Below are 18,839 nucleotides of genomic sequence, written 5' to 3'. Positions count from 1 at the left end.
AGCAAAAAATAAGTTAAAAAAAAATTTTTTTTAACATCAAATTGATAAAAATAAATGGTCAAAGAAAATAAATACATGGTGAAACAGTTTAAAATAATTTACTATCAAAATCTTAAGTATAAAGTAAGAGTACTTTTGGGACTTATCTGGTAGTCCAGTGGTTAAGAATCTGCCTTCCAATGTAGGGGACTTGGGTTTGATCCCTCATCGGGGAAATAAGATCCCACATGCCACGGGCAACTAAGCCCACATGCAGCAAATATTGAAACCGAGCTCCATAACAAGAGAGCACCTGCCTGCCACAATGAAAGACCCCATGCCACAACTAAGACCCGATGCGGCCAAATAAGTGCATTTTTTTAAAAAAAGAGTACCTTACCTTCTAAGTATTTAACAACCAACAAAGTCAGCGAGAGAATGAATAAAAAAAGGGAAAATACTTTCCATGTTTAAACTGTTTACTTTTATGGAATTTTTCCCAGTCTTTTGATTCCAGAGCTTACAGTATTCAAAGATCAACTTCCTCTTCATACTTTAATATAAAAACAAAATCTAGAAATGGAAGACTAGAGTATTACAACTAGACAGTTGAAGCTCAAGAGAAAAAGTCAATGCATTTCACCCTCAAAAATGAATCATGACACTAACAGATCTAAATCTCTATCAGGAAAGCTTTTAGAGGCATATACTCACTGAGAAATTTTACAGTAAAGAGAAAAAAAAATCAAGAACAAAGCTGGTAGATATGAGTGCTACAGTGACTAGTATTATATGCTAAAAGACAGGCTACGTCCACTTTTACTTTCAAATTTCACTGTAAAGATTTTTATGGAAAAGTACATATAAATCAAAAGTAATCCACATGTACTGAGCTGATCAGCCACTCTTATAAAAGTCATTTGAACATGGAGAAAGAAATTACTATGTAAAGTTGAGGACTGAACTAGAAATATTTTTCCCCAAATCCATAATGAACCACTTACTTTAGTACATAAGAAGCTTCTTTTAAGTTATAGTTTAGGCTATATATAAAAGCAGAACGTCTTTTAAAATCTCCATCACTCTAGATTAAATATCACACAGGCTGAAATTTGAAAACCACACAAACTGATCCCACGGACATTAGCCAACACAATCATCAGTTACTTTCCATAGGAAATATGTACAAGATCAGCAAGCCAAACTTAGTAGCTACCATGATACTTCCATACAGAGGGCATTCAATTCTTTGCCGTTAAATGAATCTAGTTTATAATATTATCAGAGATAGAAAGGTCCTTAAAAAAAAAAAAAAAGTAAAATTTAAATCTCTCAAGATAACAAGGTTTCTTGGACCTTAACATGTTAGTGTATCTGTTAAATTCCAGAATCTGTCATTTCATTTAGGAAGGGTCCTATAAACCCCACTGGACAAACCAGGGTCTAATTCTGAAAGAATATTTTTAGATCTCCAAGATACTAAGTAAAAAAATAAAGTTACAGAACACTGTAAGATCCATCCTCTTTTGGATTAAATATAGAGAAATATATATTTATATATAAAAAAATGTGCTGCGCTTAATTAGTTGCTCAAGTCATGTCTAACTCTGCAACTCCATGAACTGCAGTTTGCCAGCTCCTCTGTCCATGGTGATTCTCCAGGCAAGAATTCTGGAGTGGGTTGCCATGCCCTCCTTCAAGGGGACTTCCCAACCCCAGGTCTCGCACACAACAGGCAGACTCTTTACCAAGCGAGCCACCAGGGAAGCCACAGAACACTGGAGTGTGTAGCCTATCCCTTCTCCAGGGGATCTTCCCTATCCAGGAATCGAACCAGATCTCCTGCATTGCAGGCAGATTCTTTACCAGCTGAGCTACCAGGGAAATCCAGGGACTAGAAATTCATGAGTTCAAAGTCCATCATTTAACATAGAGAATAATGCAAGATTATATACAAATATATAATATAAACCTGTATTTTTAATTTAGGCTATCATTCATCATTATTTTTGTGTCAAGCCAAAGTATTTTTTGAATATGGCTCTTATAATTTGAATCCTGGGTTCTCATTATTGCATAAACCGTATCTATAATGCATTATCCATGGTTTTTGGTTTTAGATTATTCCAAGGTAAGAAATGGAGCAATGTGAGACTTCCTTCTAGATTTGTATTATTTTTCCCCATAATCTTTTGTCTTACCAATACCTAACTTGACGATTTTCTTCAGCAATTAATTTGCCTTTATTAAGTTTTCCAAAGCATTTAACTAAGGTTTCGTCTAAACAGTTCTCTCTTCACATTCACTTATCTGATTCATGTAATATCTAACTAATATAAGCACAATACAATAAGCACTCCATGTAAATTATACATGTGGGCCCTGAGCCACAGTAAGATTATTTAAAGAAAAGATCTCACACATTAATTCTAACTCTAGATTCTTAACTTCAGTCAACATGGTGATATTTTACATGTCTACAATGGGGATTTGGGCCTAAAAGAAAATCTAATTCATCATGGGACTTGTTTTTGCACCTTTTCACTCTATACTTTTTTAAAAATAGGATAAGATTTGGTGATGCTACAAATAAACTTTCTTTTAATGCAGTTGTATACAATTGACTCAAATACGTTTTAAATCAACAAAGTACCTCTAAAATGCTTCAAATCCACTGTATCATTTTACTAATTCTCACTATTCTGAAATATGATCATCTTAATTTTCTCAGAAGGGAATTTTAAGTTTTATAGAATTAAATCCCCACTCTGCAAATGTTTACAACACTTTCCTTCTCATAATCTCTCTGAAAATTTCCAAAGAAATTAATAATTTTCATTCAATATGTTATCCAGGACCTGAATCAGTATAACATTCAAATTATCATCCAAATTCATTACCAAGATTTTGCTATCACTGAAAGGAAATATGCCAAGTTGATAAAAGTGTCATCAAAATGTAATCAAAGTATAAATGTGTGTTTTTTCTGTTTCTTGTCCCTCTCTTGTCCTTCTGAACTTTTTGAGTACATATTTCTTTCACTACAAGGTTCCAAAGATCATACACTGCTTCGTCCTAAGAGCTGTAGATGTTTGATGCTCTCCTGTATTACTATCTTACCAATGCCTTTTTAAAAAGTACTGGCATGTATATATGTAAAAGAAGAACCTGTCTCAATGTTTTCAGAAAAAAAATACTTTACTTGTAAAAAAATTACACAAAGGAAGAATTTTTAAATGGAGGAAAAGAAACAGCACAATTAAAATAAGTTATTTTCAGCCTTGCCTTAGAAATCAAATTGCTAGCATTAGGAGCAAATCATAAACTGTAACTCAAGGTTCATATAACAATAACTCTAAAAATTAAACAATGACATGGAACTACACCATTAAAAAAAAAAAAAAACTACCAATCTAAGTACTTAATTTTTATGTTCTGAATTTAAAATTAGACCAGATTCGAGAAACTATTTTAAATCCCATTTGTATGGAAAACTGTGCAGGAATCTGTCAATACTATCAAAATTACCTATACTTTTCTTCCTTAAAATTAATTTATTGTTGTGATTATGAAAGCAAATTATATGCATTACAGAAAAACCAAAAAGGAAAACTCCCATAATGCCAATTACCTTGAAACAAACCACAAACTAAAAACCTTGTGCAGTCACCAGAGTAAAAACTGCACTGCACTTAAATGTGCAGTCACCAGAGTAAAAACTTACTCAAGCAAGAATCATCAATAGATGCTAAATCTAGGAGAGGAAAGTCTGATGAGGAACAGAATATTTATACAATCTCAAAATATCTCTTTACAAATTACTTAATAATGGCAAAATGAGAAACAATTTACTATAAAATGGAGAAACTACTCAATACCTTAGCAAGCAATCAAAATGAACATACTAGTAGTGGGCAAACAAATATCAAGTACCTCCAGATAATAAAAACAAACACAACACTTATTACTTATCCAGCATTCCAGCCAAAAATGCAAAATCTGAATTTAATTATGAAGAATCCTTAGATAAACCCAAATTGAGGGGAACTGGATAAATAACTAGCCTGCCAATGTCATGACAAAATAAAAACTGAGGAACTCTTTTCCAAATTATTGGAGTCTAAAGAGATCTAAGAACTAAATGCAATCTATGATCCTGGATTGGCTATTGTATCAGAAAAAAAAAAAAAATACTAATAAAGAGCATAATTGGGACTACTGATGAAAATGGAATATGGCCAAAAAGCTAGATAAAAGTATTACATCTCTGCTAATTTTCCTGAATTTAACACTCTGGTTACCTAAGAAGGGATGCTTGTTCTTACGAAATGCATACTTAAGTATTAAGGGCTCTAACAGGGCACAATGTATACAATATACTCTCAAATGTTTAAAAAACTTTCAGAGAAAACAATATAGTATATAGTGAAAAAAATGTTAAAAATCAGGGGATCTGGATGAAAGATATAAGGGCAAGTTTCGTACCATTCATGTAACTTGCCTGTTGCCTGTAAGTTTGACATTATTACAAATTAAAACAAAAATGAAAACCCTGGTTTTTCTGGGGAAATTGGTCAACATACACATACATATTTATTTACATGCAATATAGCATTTTTAAATTAAGAAACAAAATCATCAGTTTGATAATATTTAGTTTTAGAAATCTTCCCAGATACATCTGGGTATCTGGGGGAAAGGCAGTTATTTTCAGATGAATTAGAGGTGTTTTTCTCTTGCCCTCCATCCAAGGAAACTATTCCCCACCCTACCCCCTACACACACACCATAAAAACTCAAACCACTACCATCTCCTTTACCGGTCACAGCTAATTAGAGCGATCAAGATGGAGAATACTGGCTCTCTGACACCTTGCCAATTCTTGTGAGGCCCAAATGCACTTTCTTCAAATAAGTTCTGTGAGATTTCCCTACAGCCTTATAACAAATCGTTTACTTCAGCTAGCTGGAGCTGATTTCTGTTCCTTACATCCAAACAAATCCTAAAACAGTAAGCTTTTGAGAAGTAGAAATAAATGGAACAAGGGAAACAGTAGCTACTCAAATTAATCTTTTGTCTGTGCTTCAAAAATAGTGTTTAGGTGGAAGTTTAAAGCCAAGATGTAATAAGGCCCTGTCAAATTCAACCAATTATGCAACTTCATTTAAGGAGAAATGCAAACAATTCCAAAAGAAACAATCTTACTTTCAAACTCACTTTCTCAAGAAGAGTTACTATGTATCAGACTAACCTCAGACTTGTCCCCAACTCCATCAATTTATGGCTACTGAAGTAAAGTCCTAACCATTCAAATCTCTCACATCAAGAGAGTCTTTTGCCACATGATTAAAGATGAAATGAGCTTTCAAATTCTAGAAAGTTGTCTCTCTCTAAGTGACATACAAAATATGAGGAATACAAAAGATCTCTCTGTAAAATCAAAAATAGAAACTATCACCTCACTAATCTGTGGGGGGAAAAAAAAATTAGAAGGGTGTATCTTTCTCATATAAGTCTCCTGACAGACCAAACAGTAAGAAAAATGGAAAACATATTATTAAACTTATTTAACCCTAAAGTTTAAATTATTTAAATTAATTTATCATAGTAAATTCTATTTAAGCCTTTAAATAAAAATTACATTTTAAATATCTTTTGAGAATAAAAGTCAACATAAATCTTTAAGTTTGTTTTTTTTTTTTTAATTTCTGGTCTCAGATAAAATGTTAGATAACTATGTAAACTTGAAATTATAAATACCACAATCCAAAACTAACTCAATCTCACTGTTTTATTATATATTTAGCTTCTGCCACAGGCTCAGACCTTAAATGCTGCACCCATGTTGGTTATAACACAGGTATGATTACTCAATATTATCTTTCTCAATAATAAGCCTCAGAACCAAAAATGTTTGTTTGTTTGGATTAGCTCTAAATTGAGCAATCTAAGAGTTGCTAGAAAATTATAATCTTCTCCAGTTGTATAAATAAATAAAGAAAGCTGTACTTATTTTGCTTCTCATGTTAAACCCAGATTTCACATTTGAGATAGTTTTAAAATGCAAAAACAAACATTTTAATTTAAAATTATGGATGTGTAATTATTTATCCACTAAATTATAAATCAATTATTTATTCATTAAAAGGCATAATGCCTGTTTTGATGACATCTTAATGCAACACATCACAAACAAATTCTGTGATTGACCTGTTGCATGGAAAATATTCAATACCCCCAAAAGCTTAAACAATTCTGGTAAATAACCCAATGACATCTGATAAGGGTGTACATTTTACCTAACAATAAAATACGGCTTTCCAGTTTAAATAAAATTTGACTTATAAGCCGTCCACAAGAATTCATTTCAAATCAAAAGAAATACAAGTGAAATACAAGACTGACTACCTTCTTTATAGTTTTGAACCACAAATACTGCTCTTCATATTAAATTGTTAGGTAACAAAAATATTTTAAAGAAAAAATGAGGCTCCTCCCAACATTATTACAAAAGAGGCAGTTCAAAAAAAAAAGGGGGGGGGGGGATCCACTCCAATTTTAAACCCAGCCTACAAACTGAATAAAATTTACACAGCAATATCTCAAATAGTATCTGTCTTGTTACTCTGCCAATCAACACAAAAAACTTTATCACAAAATAAAAATAATGTTATACTCAATATTAAAAAGTCTCGCAGAATACAAATATTTAACATTTATTCTAATACATGCAAGGAATGTCCCTGATCACTCTGAATATGTGAGATGTAAACATATTCACTTAAACAAAAGCTTTAAACTGAACAAACAAATGAGCACCTACTATCTGCTAAGAATGACTCCCTTGGATACAGACACTATTATATATTATTAAAATATTTTTTAAAAATAAACATTTCTTAAGATTCCATACTACTATTCTTTAAGGCAGTTTTTTGATAGCTCTTCAAAGTTCTGTGATTTTATACAATACTTTAAACACACAGTGATAGTACACATTTTATGTCCCAGCAATAATTTCCAGAAAAGAGCTATTAGAATAATACACTTTAAAAAATAAAACCATACACTTCTTTAGGAGTTTGATGCATTAAAAAGGGTATACTATTCTTAGAAATCAACTTAATAAATTACAATTCCATTAAGACCACCATGGTATGTATTGAGAAGAGTTTTTCCTAACTTATTAATTGGCTTTTTGCCTCACTTTTTCATTTTTGGAGTCAAGAATTCCTAGGGTTAACTGTGGTATATAGGGTAAAAATTCTCTGGCTGGAAGCTGTGAGGAAAATAGACAAGGCAAAATTGTAGAAGAGTTATCAGAGAGACCTAAAGAGTTGAAGAGAAATGAGAAGCCCTGTAAAGGTTCTAAACTTAAATTGATATCAAAGGGATCCTATAACTTATCCTGACAACAAAAAAGAAACATGATCAAAACATAGTCTCTAAAAGTAAAACTTGCTCTCCAATTATGTTATGATTTTCTACAGATCCATTTAAACAGATAAACAACTAATCCCTCAAACTTGGCCACCTTAAGAACAAAGACCATTTGACTAGCTTTGCCCCAAGGGCCAAATGTTTCAAAACTCTCTGTGAACAAAAATCATGCCTCACCTTTTAATAAATTTGCCTTAACAATCCAAAATACACATAGTCAACTGGAGTACACAAGAATCAAAAGCAAACATCTACAACCATGTTTTTTATAAAGGGTAATATACAAACAAATAAAAAGCCAGACTCATTTTATAGAGACCAAAAACATATCAAAAGAAAACAAAAAGAAACAAACCCCAAAGCAATGAAATAGGCCAGTATGAAGAAAGCTCATACAAGTGAAGGCATCTTTTCTCATAATCTCCAACTCTGTATTGTTTCTTTGAAGCCAAATAAATCCAAATGCCTTATATGTCTAGACTTGATCAAGGTCAAGATCAACAAAAACACAGGTACAGACAGCATTCCCTCCTATGACTACATAAACCAAGTTTTCCTAGGAGTATACTTATTTCCTACATTAGGTAATAAGTTTAAAGTACCAACCCTCTGATCTTAACCCACAGATCTTAATCACCTAAGTCTATAAATGCGCAATCTTTACACAGCAGTTGAGGATCTGAATGAAATGCTCACTCAGAACATAATACAAATGAATAATGACCCCAAATCCCTACACAAACTCTCCCACTACCCACCAACATTTCATCTTAAAACATTTCAAAGATTTTAAGCAAGGCAGTGTGTTCGGTCTTCCATGATGAAACTCCCTAAGCTAGTAATTTCTACTATTTTGTAAATTAGAAATTATCAGTCTACTTCACACGAGCTTCATAAATCTCTTATCCCACTCTAAATATTTTAGAGCAGAATTTACAATGGAATAAGAGAATCATTAGATAGTGGACACTCTCCAACCTCTTTAAGTAGTACTGGACTGAAAGGCACTCATCTTCCAGTTGCTCCACAATCAGAATGGTCATTAAATACCATTAATGACCCACTCATATCTCACTGCTTACTTCAGGCCAAAAAAGATCACCCTCCCACTAGACAGATGAATTCTAATCATTCACACTTGTAAAGTTAAGTGACATCATTTCATTTTCTGCCCAGATTCAAGGCCTTATTATATGACTTTTATTTAAAGTCCCACTAAAACAGACTAAATTTCACATCCCATAGCCAGTAAATAAATGGACATGTTTGGCAAGGAACAATATCAAGAGCTAGAGCTTTACTTTTTTACTTACATAATTGTGACAATATGTTATAAGACAATTACAGGGCAGCAAAGCACAGAGCTCTACTTTATCAAATACACAATCAACTTACAAAATTCCTAAGCAACGCTTAAATATATGGGGAAAATGGATGCAAAATTTAATAGTGAGAAGAACAAGCACCTCCACACCCAGTGAAGTAACAGGTTTAGGCTTGTTTGTACAGCTCCCTAAAAATTAATTTGAAAGAGTACAAAAACCAAAATTCACAAAATTGGTCAAAGGTTGAATGAGAAACGTTCTACTGTAGATTAAAACATCGATTCTTACAAAATAGGCTGTACTTGCACACTTACTAAATATTTTAATTTACTTTAGCTTATTGAACGAAAAACGCTTGGATTAAACCAAACAAAAACTATTATTTGCCCCCTAATAATTTTATATGTAAGAGCACCTGACCTCACTGCTGAAATTTCTAATAAAAACACCTGAGTGCTTTTTAGTTTTTGAAACGTGGTGTCATTTTACTTGCCTCTCAGGAAAAACCCGTAAAACTAATCAACTAAAACACAGCATTTGCAATTTGCAGTAAAATCGACACATCTTTGTAAACGGTTTGGGGAGGTGAAAAAAGGCCCAGCCTCTTCATGTAAACATAATAAGCCTGTAATATGCTGCAGACAAACGCACTGCAAGGGGTGTGGAGGACCCGAGCTGATTAGATTACCACAACATCAGCCTGGGGCCGCCATTTTTAGAATCTGTAAAGGACAAAAGAGGGAAATTTCACTTTTTACTGGCCATCTAGGAGATTAAAGGAAAAACTGACTGTTTTCCAATTAGGTATTGATGTCTCCAGCCTAGAGCTGAATGCACTTCACTTAATTCTCTCCAAGGTCTCCAGAACTCCTAACACCTTATGTTATTCACATCTCTAAAAGGTGAGGAGAAACGGGCAAAACGGGGCTCTCTCTGAAGCTAACTCTAGCGATTCCCCCTTGACTTTAAACTGTATCGTTCGTAAAACACAGTCCAGCAAGAATGCATCTCTAAGGAGCTAAGGCCGATGGAAGAGAGCCCTCCGGATTGTTTGCTCTCTCCTCCTCCCCTGTTTAGCACAGTGAACCGTTTGTTTCTCTTCTGTGTCTGCTGCCACAGTGTTTGTGCCAATCCCTTGGTCAAAATCAGCTTTCCTGAAATGTGCCATATTGTGGCTTCTAAGCCTCCGCTACAGTAAAGGGCGACGATAATGCAAGCGGGGAGGGGGCGGGGGGCAGACTGAGACGGCTGGGTGCTGGGGTGACCACCTCAGGGGCGGGTTTACCCTCTCCCGGAGAGGATGAGGAGCTGACTTGTTCTCCCACAAAGGGATATACCCAAGGCGTTCTTGCCACCCCCTTCGTATTTACGAGAAAATTAAACCAGAGACTGCCAGGCGACAAATGGAAGCAGCAGAAGAAAATGGGGCCTATACGGGTTCCCAGCACCTGAACAAGATGCGGTAGAGGAAAGGGAGAGAGCTGGCAGCTTCTGGGACCACTTCGACACAAACCCTACTAACAACAGTCACAAACCTACCTCCTTACCCAAGCGGCTCTAACCCGCTGCCGGCGACGAGTGCGCCCCCTCCCTAACTCCCACTCTCAAGGGGGTTTAACTGCCAGTTTCCCCTTCCCCAACCCTAAAACCCGCCATAATACTCCCTTCCTAGGAACAAGGAGGAAAAAGGATATATTCAAATCAAACAAGCAACGTCTAGCCCCCGCCAAGACACCTGAGTCGACGTCGACTCCCCCACACCGTAAGGATAAAGATGAGAAAGCCCCCTCCCCCTGGAAACACACGTCCCTCCACCCAGCAAACCCCAGGAACTCCCAAGGAGACGTCAGGCACTGACCTGTGATGTTCACACACCAGACACCCGAACCCCGTTATTTGCTCGACCCCCAAGGAGTCTCTCCACACCTCCGCGGTCAGACGATCCCCCGACAGCAGCCACTGCAGACACAGGACCCGGCTCCACACACCCCCTCCCCAAACAGCAGCGCTCAGCCTCTTCGCCAGCAAACGAGGAGTAGGGGAGGGGGCACAGAGACAATCAACAGGAACGCAGAGGCTACGGCGAGGCTGCTCACAGTGTCTATACCCCCTCTATTTGCCGCTCCCGAACTCAGGTACCGTCTCCGACTCAGCCCCCTGCGCCCGCTCAGTGTCACTGCCTCTCGCTCTGGGAAAATGGCGGCTGACGGCGGCGGCCGCGGCGGCGGCGGCGGCGGCGGCGGCGGCAAGTGCACGGGGCCCGCCCGCCCCGCTCCGCAGGGGCAGAGGGGGAGGGGACGAAGCTGCCCGCCGCCATTTTGCTTATGGGCTGCCGCCCGCCGTTGCCTCTCCACGGAGGCTCGAAGACAGCCAACTGGAGGCAGAGCGGTCAACAGAATCTCCGTCTATTTCACAACAGATGCATTCAACAATTCACCGAAGGTTTGGGAAAGTTTCGGTATTTGATGGGATTGGTTCTTTATCCCCTTTCCCTGAGTAGCCCTTAAGTCTGGATATCGGTGAGCTTGGGCGCGACACTACTGGGTGGAAGGATAACGATTGTAGGCCTTGGAAAGAGCCCCCCTCTCTCCCCGCAAGCACTTTCTCCCACTCCCAAAACCACCTCTGTCCTATTCTTTCCTCCTCCCCTCCCCCCCCCCCCCCCCGCCAAGTCTGGCCTCCGGAGCGGGGTGAACTTGGTTAGGGTGTCACTCGACGCCCACTAGGGGCTGAGGCGGCTTCAGTGCGCAGGCTCCGAGCACCGGATAAAAGCGGAGCTGTTGAGTCCAGCGCCGTCTCGATGGAGGAGCCAGAAACGGAAGAGGTCGGGGGGAGAAGCAGCTGGAAAAATACAGCCACCGTCAGCGCCGCCTCCCTGCCACCGTGTATCGGGGTAAAAAGCTGTCGTTGCCGTCGGTGCAGTTGCCGTCGCTACCTCCTACTTCTTTGGCCCGGGGGAACGATTTCCCCGCCGCGGGATAATGTGCGGGGAGGGCATCGGGAATTCCTTTAGATGGCAGTTGACTAAACGGGGGAGGGTCAGACAGACGGTTATCTAAGAACAAAAGGGTAGGCCAAAAAATAAAGGGTTTCCCCAGTAAAATGACACGGTGATTGCGGTTCTTGTTTTCGGGGTCTTTCCCCGAAATGGCGGTTTCCGTCTTCTTGCTCCACAGCGACCCGGAGCGCTCGGTAAGCTGGGTGGGGAGAGGCAGAGGTGGTCCACGCAGCCAATCAGTGTCTGATGTGTTGGGTCGAGCGCGTCCTGATTGGCTAGCAGTGACCTCATGCTGCAGCAGCGGGTGGGGCCAGAGCCGTCGGGGGAGGCTGTTGCAAAGGCCGAGAGGGAGAAGTGACGATGGTGTTCGTTGCTGCCGCGGCCGACTCCGAACACAAGCTGTGGCGAGGGGAATCTAAAGGCTCTTCCTTGACCATTTCTCCTGTCCCTGCGCGAGGTGAGGGCCCCGGCTCGGCCTCTGCGAAACTTTGGGGCGCTGGCGCGGACGAGGAAACAAATTCTCCCGTGACTTTAGGAACTGCGTCAGGGCAAGATGGCGCTGGGTCTCCTTGGGGCGCGGGGGGAGAGGCACGTCCACCGTCGCCGCAGCGCATGTGACCGGGCTGCATTCCTGTGGGGTTTGGCTCAGACCCAGGCGGGGGCGGGGGAGGGGAAAGGGCTGGGGCGGAGTAGTCTGTGGTGCGGTCGGCGTCGGCGGCCTGAAGAGGAAGAGTTGACTGAGGGCGCTTCCCCTCCCCCATACTGCTTAGCAGCTGCGGCTCGCTGGGGAAAGCCCCCCGAGGGACGCTCCTGATGGGGATGTGACGGCTGTTGTGAAGGGAAAGGCTTGTCGCCCTATTTTCTTATCTGCCTTTCTCCTTACGAAGTATACTTACGTAAGGTGGCAGATCCCTAATGTGGGAGCTGGAATCAGCCACGAGTCGGGAAAGGCCACTGGACTGAGTAAAGAGTCTAGCTTCTGGGCCACAGCGCCAAGGAATATCGATTAATTTCCGAGAGAACTTAAGTTTTTCAGATTCGAATAGCAAAATAATCCTTAAGTTTGGAATCAAGTGTAAAAAGTGTGATGATAAATACCCAGGAGCACTTGTAATTTCCTGAAAGTTAAAAAGAAATCAAGGAGTATACCATCTGAAGTTTGAGGGCCCTTTTCAAACTTGTTGCTTCTATCTGTATTTACTTTCTTCCCGTTTTCTCCCTGTCTGTATACCCCACAAGAATGTGAAATTCTATAAATTTTTTTTAATTTAGACGTGATTAGTAATACAGAATAAAAACTGCTAGTATTGTAATATACATAAGTTGTAAGGGTGTTTTCAGTATTCTTGGTCTTCTGTTGTTTTTCTGTCGTCCTCTTAACTGGTTTTTTAAAATAAAAATGAAACTGTAATCATTTTTGGTATATATTCATTAAGATTCCTGCACCATTATGAAATATTAAAACTTGCCTCTTTAAATCACTTGTATAAGTATGAATTTTAATTTTAGTATTTGAAGCTTTGCTAGGTGAAGATTTCCAGCAGCTCAAAAGTTCTTATGGTCAATATTGGCAGATTAAGTAGGGAAGTCAATTTTATTTTTTTATTATTCCCACTTGCCAAAGTAGTATAGCAGCCATTAACTGAACTAGAGAAGAAAAAGGGCTTCTCACATTGGGTGGTGGTGAGTGAGAGCTGGGAGTTATTCAACAAAGACTTGTCCATCTAAAACCTGACTTGCTTTTTTACTAAATATCTATATTTGGTACTATGAGAATGTTTGTTGGTCCTAAAAAGATAACTTTAACCTGGAACCAAGGTTGAGCTATTTCCTTAGTCTTAGTTATAGACTTGGTAGTTTGAAAACAAGACAGAATTTTTAATACTTTAAGTAGTACAAAGATTTTAAAATTAAACTTTTTTGTCCACTGTCAATATAAATTGGGCCTTTTTCCTATAAGAATTCTTGAGTAATTTCAGGGAACTGTATGACATATAAGTAAATGTTTCATTCCCCTTAAAGGAATTTTCTGGCTTAGAGGGACTGAATACAAAGTAGATTTAAATGTAATTTTCAAAAATGTTATAACTTCACTGTGCCTTAATAAGGAAAACAGACCATATTGCAAGCTAATGGAACCAAATCCTTGTGCTTTTAATCAATTTGTGTCCTTATTGTTCCTGATTGCCAAATCCATGAACATATTTAGCTCTAATTTTTCTTCATGTTCCTGTGATTCTTGAAATAGTACTTGCAGTTACTTGTCTTTGTCTGCCTTCTTGCATTTTATGTTCTCCCTGGACAATTTCATTTGTGCCCATTCTCTAATTAAACATCCAGGTTTTCATCTCAGAGCTGCAGATGCAGTGTTCAGGTTTACCAGGGGCCACAGGCTTCCTGAAGGTTGCAAAGAGTTCCACACAACTTAATGACTGAGCAACAGGCTTCCTGAACTCATTAAAAAAAAAAAAAAAACTATACTTGGTACTTGATCTCAAACTGTAAAGTACTAGCTTTCAGACTAAATCAACAAGCCAAAAAAACCCCCCAAAACCCTCTTTTGACCCTCACAGAGTTTCTAGTAGAGGTAAAGGGCTGATTATGCTCAGCAGCAAGGTTTCCTCCCCTTTCATGTGTGAGATGGGGAGGGAAGGCTGCTAATGGGACAGAGAGAGTGCTGCCCCTGCAAAGATGGGAAAACAGCAAATGGCCTTAGATTTTTGACATTCATATTTCTCACTTATTAATGGACATTTTAACCTACAAACTTCAACGATATCTGAACACCAGAAATTATTTGTGTTTTATAGTTCCTTGATATATTTGGGGCTTATGTAGTACTGCTTGCTCTGATACAGAGGACCCAATAAGTTCTGCCCTTGTGTTTTTGTCACTTGTCATTTTATGCGTTACTGGGTCAGCCATTAGCAGTTACGTATGTTTTATGTGTTATAACATTGGCATTCCAATAAGGGCTTATTAAAATGATACGTAAAATGAAGCCCTGCAGGAAATCAAATTTGAGCTTTTAGCATAAACACTGATAACCCTTCTGTCTTAAAGCTTTTGGGGGGATATTTGAATAGTCATTGTCTATTAACTTTATTTTTTGACATTTGCTGAAACTAAATTCATAGTAAAGAAATCATCTTAATTACATGTGACTTTCAAAGGATTTTGTTTTTATATAAAACTCTTCTGCTCCACCTCTCCCTGATTTTAATGGCCTTTAAATGCAGAATGGAAAGATTTATATCTGAGAAGTGTTTGAGTTGAAACCGTTAAATATACCTTAAAATAATATTAACATACACAGCTTGCTTAGTTTAACTTCCTGGGGTGGGTGGGCACAGATTAAGTACTACCTCATTCTCCCTAGGCAAGGTGTTTATTTGTGTTAACATTGAAATTCATATTTGCAAGTGTTGGTCAAAAAAACTTGCCAGGGTTGTGGATATCTTAGGTCAAATTGATGTTTTTCTCTTAAGGAGAGTTAATAAGTTTGTTCCTTTAAGTATCTAAAAGAAAGTTACTTGCTCTCTGCTGTTGAAAAAGATCAGGTCCACAGTCTTCTTCCCTGTTGACTTGTTTATGTTTAGTTCAAGTCTGAAACATCTGTAAATATGGCATTTCACGTGGAAACTAGAAAAATTGTGTTGTTCTATCTACGTGAAGCAAATAGGAAATAGCAAAAACTTATAGACCCCACCTTCTCTGAGTGATCTAGGAAAAGTATTTTATGCCATTTTTTTCTTCAGTGCTTGTTTGCCATAAATTCTGCTTGCTTCAGTGTTGATCTTGCACTTACATTTCTTACAAAAGAAAACTGGGTTTGGAGTTTTTTTGTTTCTCCTTTATTATATGTATACAGCTTAACAAAAGGGCATGGTCAACCTTGTGTTTCTGAGGTACAGAATATACCTTCAGTAAACAATCTTTTATATGGTGCTGGTCCTATTAAAAGTAATTTGGTTATGGACTCAGGGTAAATGGTATTTCATACAACTGAAAGTTAAACCAAGTTAAATTATGTGACAGTTTGTTCCTAGGGATTATATCACTTTAATATATTTTATTCTCAAAAGTATTTATTTTTAAAGGTGATGGCAGTTTAGTCACTAAGTTTTGTTTGACTCTTGTGACTCCATGGGCTCTTAACTTGCCAGGCTCCTCTGTCCATGGGATTTCCCAGCAAGAATACTGGAGTGGGTTGCCATTTCCTTCTCCAGGGGATCTTTACCCAGTGATCAAACCCAGGTCAGGTCTCTTGCATTGAAGATGGATGCTTTACCAGATGAGCCACCAGGGAAGTACCCTCTCAAAGTATGTTAATATTTGTATCTTAGATTTAAAATCATATTATGGTTTTCTCTCTGCAGTTGCTTTGTTCTTGGGATAGATTGGAACTCTAGCTCTAATTTCAAATAATTTGCATTCCTACCATATTTAGGGCTTCCCTGGTAGCTCAGACAGATGGGAAATCCAGGTTCAGTCCCTGGGTTGGGAAGATACCTTGCAGAAGAGAATAGCCACCCACTCCAAGATTCTTACTAGGAGAGTTCCAAGGATAGAGGAGCCGGGTGGGCTACAGTCCATGGAGTCACAAAGAGGTGGACACGACGACTAAAACTTTTCACACCATATTTAAGATAAATGGAAACACGGAACATAATTCCTAACTCTTACATTTTTCAGTTAGGTTGACAAGATAATCTCCTTTCAAAAATTATATATGACTGAAGAGATCAGATCAGATCAGTCGCTCAGTTGTGTCCAACTCTTTGTGACCCCATGAATCGCAGCACGCCAGGCCTCCCTGTCCATCACCAACTCCTGGAGTTCACTCAGACTCACGTCCATCGAGTCAGTGATGCCATCCAGCCATCTCATCCTCTGTCCTCCCCTTCTCCTCCTGCCCCCAATCCCTTTCAGCATCAGGGTCTTTTCCAATGAGTCAACTCTTCGCATGAGGTGGCCAAAGTACTGGAGTTCCAGCTTTAGCATCATTCCTTCCAAAGAAATCCCAGGGCTGATCTTCAGAATGGACTGGTTGGATCTCCTTGCAGTCCAAGGGACTCTCAAGAGTCTTCTCCAACACCACAGTTCAAAAGCATCAATTCTTCGGCGCTCAGCCTTCTTCACAGTCCAACTCTCAAATCCACACATGACCACAGGAAAAACCATAGCCTTGACTAGACGCACCTTTGTTGGCAAAGTAATGTCTCTGCTTTTGAATATGCTATCTAGGTTGGTCATAACTTTCCTTCCAAGGAGTAAGCGTCTTTTAATTTCATGGCTGCAGTCACCATCTGTAGTGATTTTGGAGCCCAGAAAAATAAAGTCTGACACTGTTTCCACTGTTTCCCCATCTATTTCCCATGAAGTGTTGGGACCGGATGCCATGATCTTTGTTTTCTGAATGTTGAGCTTTAAGCCAACTTTTTCACTCTCCACTTTCACTTTCATCAAGAGGCTTTTGAGTTCCTCTTCACTTTCTGCCATAAGGGTGGTGTTATCTGCATATCTGAGGTTATTGATATTTCTCCTGGCAATCTTGATTCCAGCTTGTGTTTCTTCCAGTCCAGCATTTCTCATGATGTACTCTGCATGTAAGTTAAATAAACAGGGTGACTGACCTTTTTTCTCTTAGCTTTTCTCCTTCTGTTTCCTTTTAATGGTTCTCCCCTTCTAGGTAAATTTATATAATCAAACATTTTTCCAATCAATCTTTTTTGCTTAAAACACTCCATTAGTTTGCCACATTTGAGGATCAAGCTAGAATACACCCTATGGCATGCAATGTCCTTCATCTGTCTCCTGTTTACCTCCAGAAAATGAGATGTTCCCTTTTCTTTGTTAATTCTATGTCTATCACACTGTCCTGTTCATGTTCTTCTTTTCCATTATAGTTTATGAAATATTGGTAGGCGGTGTCTCATCTTTGTAGTGAAAGTGCAGAGTTCCTGGCATTTAACAGGTACTCAGTTTTGTTGCAGGAATAACAATATGCTCTGATGCTAACTGCCTGAACATTGTGCCATAGCATGTTTTTATGGTAATGATAGCAAGTCAGTTGGATATATAAATGGATGGAAAATATTCTGGTTGATTCTATACCATCATGTTAAAAACTTTTGGGGTTCTCCCACCCACCCATCCATTTGACACCTATTTTGCCAGTGTTGTTAGTCCTCAAATCTGCTTTATGCCACCTGGTCCTCTTCACTGTACCTGTTATTGTACAAGCTAGGGTTTCCCTGGTGGCTCAGTTAGTGAAGAATCCGCTTGCAATGTGGGAGACCTGGTTCGATCGCAGGGTTGGGAAGATCCCCTGGAGGAGGGCATGGCAACCCACTCCAGTATTCTTGCCTGGAGAATCCCCATGGACAGAGGAGCCTGGCGGGCTGCAGTCCATGGGGGTCGCAAGTCCCCATGGGGTCCAAGAGTTGGACACGACTGAGCGACTAAGCATAGCACAGGACTAGTCTGTATTCTATTAATTTATAATCTGGTTTGGGATTGGGCTTCCCCAGTGACTGAGATGGTAAAGAATCTGCCTGCAATGTGGGAGACCTGGGTTCAGTCCCTGGGTTGGGCAGATCCCCCAGAGAAGGGCATGACAACCCACTCCAATATTCTTGCCTGGAGAATTCCATGGATAGAGGAGCCTAGTGGGCTACAGTCTATGGGGTGCCAAAGAGTTGGACACAACTGAGCAACTAACACTTTGGGATTAAGCCTTGTAGGTATGTACTGTAAGCATTCACCCAGGAGCCCCAGTTAACAGGTACAGTGCTTTGTAGAGGAAATTGAATTTTTGAACTAGGGAGGGACAATGTGGATTTCAATAGTGGATGGGGTGGGAGCAGTGAAACAGTGTATTTGCAGTCAGTATGGCTTTATGTGCAAAGGCAAAGAGCAGGAGTAGAGAACATATGTTCTAAGTATAAGAAACCTGTTTGACTAGTCTTACATGAAGTACACTGAGAGATGAGACTGGAAAAGAGGGTGAACTGGAACCAGATGATTTTTTTTTTAATCTAGAGTCCTTTTGTCAGTGAAGCTCAAGCCATTTGTTCCTCTCTTCTTTCTCTTT

General features: G+C 39.1%; 1 protein-coding gene across 5 annotated transcripts in view; it reads right to left on the bottom strand.

Annotated features, from left to right (window-relative positions):
• The window catches only part of KMT2E (lysine methyltransferase 2E (inactive)), a 90,967-nt gene extending 80,273 nt beyond the window's left edge, over positions 1 to 10,694 (bottom strand). For 3 of the 5 annotated variants that reach the window (XM_061413903.1, XM_061413908.1, XM_061413907.1), the window contains exon 1: positions 10,604 to 10,694. The gene's annotated coding sequence lies outside the window, so the exon portion shown is untranslated. The remainder of the gene's footprint in view (positions 1 to 10,603) is intronic. The other 2 variants (XM_061413906.1, XM_061413904.1) reach the window with 1 other exon arrangement.
• Positions 10,695 to 18,839: the final 8,145 nt, after the last annotated feature.

The sequence above is a fragment of the Bos javanicus genome, chromosome 4 (genome assembly GCF_032452875.1).
Source record: "Bos javanicus breed banteng chromosome 4, ARS-OSU_banteng_1.0, whole genome shotgun sequence".
In the NCBI taxonomy this organism is placed as follows: Eukaryota; Metazoa; Chordata; class Mammalia; order Artiodactyla; family Bovidae; genus Bos; species Bos javanicus.
Note: the sequence above shows the minus strand (reverse complement) of the source record. Positions and strands in the feature narration are given on the sequence as shown.